Source organism: Centruroides sculpturatus, unplaced genomic scaffold (assembly GCF_000671375.1).
Source record: "Centruroides sculpturatus isolate CEXI.00-Female unplaced genomic scaffold, Cexi_2.0 scaffold389, whole genome shotgun sequence".
Taxonomy (NCBI): Eukaryota; Metazoa; Arthropoda; class Arachnida; order Scorpiones; family Buthidae; genus Centruroides; species Centruroides sculpturatus.
This window is the reverse complement of record NW_019384624.1, coordinates 449256-454362: the sequence shown is the minus strand read 5'-3', so window position 1 is coordinate 454362 and position 5107 is coordinate 449256. Positions and strand designations below refer to the sequence as shown.

At 33.9% G+C, this 5107-nt stretch overlaps 1 long non-coding RNA gene across 1 annotated transcript; it reads left to right on the top strand.

Annotated features, from left to right (window-relative positions):
- Nucleotides 1–524: 524 nt before the first annotated feature.
- Nucleotides 525–4589, top strand: LOC111625575. Its single transcript, XR_002756750.1, has 3 exons — nt 525–585; nt 2066–2162; nt 4299–4589. It is a non-coding gene; the product is annotated as an uncharacterized LOC111625575 (long non-coding RNA).
- Nucleotides 4590–5107: the final 518 nt, after the last annotated feature.

The following is a 5107-nucleotide window of genomic DNA, read 5'->3' as shown; positions in this document are numbered from 1 at the left end:
AACAGTCTTAAAAATCAAATTGATGGTTAGAAATTATAATTTTCCTGTTTAAAAAAGAAGACAAAATCCTACTAATACAATATGTCCTAGTAGACATTTACATAATAAATGTTACAGCAGTTATTTAATTTGTATATACAGTAGACCCCCCTATAACAGAGATTCCTATAACGTGGCAAAAAATTGCGACAGTATTCGTATAAGGACACTAAAAGGGACTCGTAAAACGTTGTCGCCGACTCGTGTCGTGACAGGATTGGTCAAATCTGGACCAATAGTGGACTTTCCGCCGTACAGCGCCACGCTACGGAGAGTTTAGGCGGGTAAATTGAGTTTACTATCGTCTGTACAGTATGTAAATTAGGTACCATAAGTCTAATATAGCACTGTAATTTTATACATTTCTTGTGAAAGAAACATTTCTTATTCAACGGTGATTAAAATTATTTCTATTAATGATGTCTCCAAAGTTCAACAAATTTTTTGCAGAAAAATAACTTACCAGAAATCGCTGCCACCGTTTGGTGCGCTGCTCCATGACGAAAACAAGCTTGAGCAATGGCGATGTCGAATGGTGCACACTCGGTAAGTAATCCTACAATTTTTTGTTTATAGCATAGTTTATACGGATTATTCCCAAAAAATTATACGTGTTTTGGAAATGTTGAGTCGAATTAGTCTAGAATCGATTAATTTTATGGAAGAAAACCTTTCAAACAGCCATAGTCCGTAAACTTCACACGTGTCGGGCTGTGATTGGCTCATGTATTTAAGGATTCCTACAACGTGAAATTCTTATAGCGTGAAACGTATCTATGCGTTATAGGGGGGTCTACTGTACATTTACAATTTAAATAGTTATTGTTATTATTATCAAGTATATTTGTTAGTCCAATTAAAATCTGGTGGTATTATTTTACGATTATTATATGTTGGGCATGGTTTTTATATGTAATTATAATTCTAGAAACTTGATTGAACATAACAAACATGTTCATATAAGTATAATTTTATATTTATACTGTTTTTGGTGTAGGAATGAAGTTCTGTACTGCAAAATATTTTGACAAAACTGGAGAAGTAACCAAATGAAAGAAGCAGTACACCTCCAGCAATACATTTAATCAACCAAAAGTGTTTTACCTTCTTCAATCAGCACATCAAACTTAAATGAAAAAGAACAAAGGAACATTTGAAAAATATATTAAATGAAATGGTAAATTAAAATGGCATATTAAATGCAAATTTAAAATAAAAAGAATATACAGATGTTCTATTTAGAACATTCTTTTCGATGTTTGATAATCCAACTGAACAAGGCCTGTGGAAATAGGTCAAGAACGTTATTAGTTGATTAAATATACAGTCGACCCCCCTATAACGACAATTCCTATAACATAGCGAAAAAATTGTAGCAACATTCGTATAAAGTACCTCCTATAACGTCGTTTCGCGACAAGATTGATAGAATCTGGACCAATAGTGGATGAGCAGCCGAACTACTTTCCTCCGACCCTGCGCCATGCTACGGAGCGGCTAAATTGAGTTTGCTATCGTCTGTACAGTATTATATATAAATTACGTACTATACACAGTGCCATAACTAGCCATTTCTGTGCCCTGTGCAAGAACTTGCATTTAGGCCTCTTAATTAATTAGGTTTGGGAAAATAATAAAACAAACATGTGCATTTTGGGACACTCTTCCAAATGGGCCCTGTGCGGGTGCACCTGTTGCACCTGCCTAGTTACGGCACTGACTATACATATAATTATATATTAATTATATATAAATTAGGTACTGTATATATAATTATATATTAACTTAATTTATTGTAACTTTATTATAATTATATATATACTTTCTGCCGCCTGGCAACACGCTACGGAGATTTTAGGCTAGTAAGTTGAGTTTATTATCGTCTGTACAGTATGTAAATTAGGTACCGTAAGTCTAATACAGCACTAATTTTATACATTTCTTGTGAAAGAAACACTTCTTATTCAACGGCCATAAAAATTATTTATATTAATGATGTCTCCAAAGTTCAACAAATTTTTTGCAGAAAAATAACTTACCAGAAATCGCGGCCACCGTTTCGTGTGCTGTTCCGCGACGAAGACAAGCTTTGAGCAACGGCATAGTCGAACGGTACACATTCAGTAAGTAATCCTATAATTTTTTGTTTATAGCATAGTTTATACNGCATTTTATTACTATCCTAAATATTTTTTATGAAAGATGGATTCAAGAATAGATCAAGAGAAAATTTTGCAGTTTTTGAATGAATTGGACAATGAAACAATTGAAGAGCAGGATGAAATACAAACAAGAAGATAACTGTGAAGAAGAAATTCATATCCTAACTGATGAAAGTAAGCAAGAATCTGCGTTATCTTCGGATGAGGAACTGAATATTGCTTGCCAAAACTTTAATCGAAGATTTATTATTGACTCTGATGACGATGCTTTGCAGCTACCTGTGCATCAGTAACCACATTCACAACACAATCCATCGCTTGTAATCCATCCCATAAAAATTTCATATATAGTAAGAATAAACACAAATGGTCCACAAATCCACACAGTTCTTGCACTCATACAGCTGCTCGTAATATTATTAACTTTATACCTGTTCCTGTCAATCAAGTTAGAGATATATCAAACCTGCAAGATTTTTTTGTTTCTGAGGAAATGATCAACGACATGGTTTGCTACACCAATGCAGAAATTGATATAAATAGAAGTAAGTACAAAATGGACACCAAGACCATTTCTCATATCTCGACCTATGAAATAAAGGCATTACTGGGTCTCCTTATTCAATCAGCAGAAATGAAAAGCAATCATTTGCCTACAAGAACTTTATTTGACAACAAAAAAAAGTGGTTGCATTTTCAACACTTGTACAGTAGTATCTCAGGATATGAATGTTTCAGTATATGAGATTCGAGCATATTTTTGCTCCACAGTATGAACAAAAACTCACCATACAACGTTACATTAGTTTGCAGTGCCACAGCCATGATCACGTGTTCCTTCTGTTCATCAGTCTCAGTCCGTGTGTTTGCTTCGTCGTGGAAGGATCTTGCTCGATAATAGAAAATCTCGCGGTATTATCAGAAAGTGACCAATTTTATTGAAAAGAAACATTCCAAAAAGGTTCACACTGGCTGTATTGCTGCTCAGTTTAATGACATTTACCTAAGTCATTTTAGAAACGTTTTAAAAAGTAGACAAAGCCAAACCTCTTTGGATAGATATTTTTACCAAGTGATCTCTATCCAGTAAAGGAATGAAAGCAAAAAGCCGTGAATAAAAAGTTTAAAAAAATATATAAAACTAAAAAATTAGTGTTATCTTTTCTAAGTTATTGTTACATTATGTTATGTAAGTTAAGTTTTAGTATCATTTCCCTTCTCCCTCTCCTCTGCTGACGTCTATCCTCAAAGGTAAAGTGCAAATAAAACTACAGTAGAGCATCGATTATTCGACCCCCGATTAACCGTCACATCGGTTAACCGACCGTTCTAGTCGGCAAATTTCAAATGTCCACTAGTGATGTGGCGCTACAATATTTGGCTATGTCTTGGCTACTTTAATATTATTTTTGTTAAATTTTTGCATGTTTTAGCTGGCAACATGGGCTCGACCATAGAAGGGAGACCAGTACTTAAACAAGACTTAATTTTCTAATTATGAGTGGTTGGTTGTTTTGTGAGCAATANTTTCAAATGTCCACTAGTGATGTGGCGCTACAATATTTGGCTATGTCTTGGCTACTTTAATATTATTTTTGTTAAATTTTTGCATGTTTTAGCTGGCAACATGGGCTCGACCATAGAAGGGAGACCAGTACTTAAACAAGACTTAATTTTCTAATTATGAGTGGTTGGTTGTTTTGTGAGCAATAAAAGAATTTAAAAATAATTTTTAACGGTACAATAGCGACGATTATTATTTTTTAAAAAAATTTGTTAGGCTTAACATCGATGAAAATTCAACGCGAAGTTGGTTAATAGCGATATACTAATATACTATACTAATAATGTATTTTTTTCATTCTTTTCAGTTATCCGACCAACCTGAGTCCCCAATTGAGTCGGATAATCAATGCTCTACTGTACATTTTTTTTTATCAATTATTATTCTATTATGGTTATTTATACATTTACAACTAGAAAATGCATTTTTAAGTGTTTTCCTTACTATAGTTATTATTTTTTTTAATGTACTACTTAGCTTTAATTTGAGAGTTTTACATGTAATCATTTGGGAAAAAATGATTTATCTTACAGCATTTTCATCATACGATCTCAGTTTAGGAAAGGATTAATTTTGTATCCTGAGGTACTACTGTATGAGTGCTGAGAGATTTAATTTTTTGATGTTGCTGATTTGATGACAAGAGTACCAGACAAATCAGAAGAGCTACAGACAAGTTTGCACCATTCAGAGAATTTTGGGAAAAATTTATACTTTATTGCAAGAAGTGGTACAATCCGAGTCCAAATGTCACAACTGATGAACAGCTTGTTGGGTTTCGAGGATGCTGTCCGTTTTGTATGTATTTACCGAACTAGCCCAATAAATACGGGATCAAGATTGTGATGCTAGCTGTTTCAGATTCAAAGTATATTTATAATGCCATGCCTTATTTGGATAAAGGTATGAACCCAGCAAATGTACCATTAGCTACCTACTTCGTAAAGCAGCTTTGTGAACCATTAAAAGGTTCAAATCGCAATATAACTATGGATAACTGGTTCACGTCAATTCCTCTTGCCTCTGAATTGCTGCAGCCTTTTTACAATTTTACAATTGTTGGTACATTGCCTAGTAACAAACAAGAAATTCCAAAGAACTGAAAAATTCAAGGACAAGAAAAGTAGGTACTGTACTTCAATGTTCTGCTATGACAATCAGAAGACTTTGGTGTCATATAAATCCAAATCATATAAAGATGTATACCTTCTTTCTACCACTCATGATCAGCCAGACATCAATCTTACAACAAACAAGCCTGAGATAATCCATTATTACAACAGCACCAAAGGAGCAGTGGATACTGTGGATCAATTATGTTCAGGGACAAGTACTGCCCGTA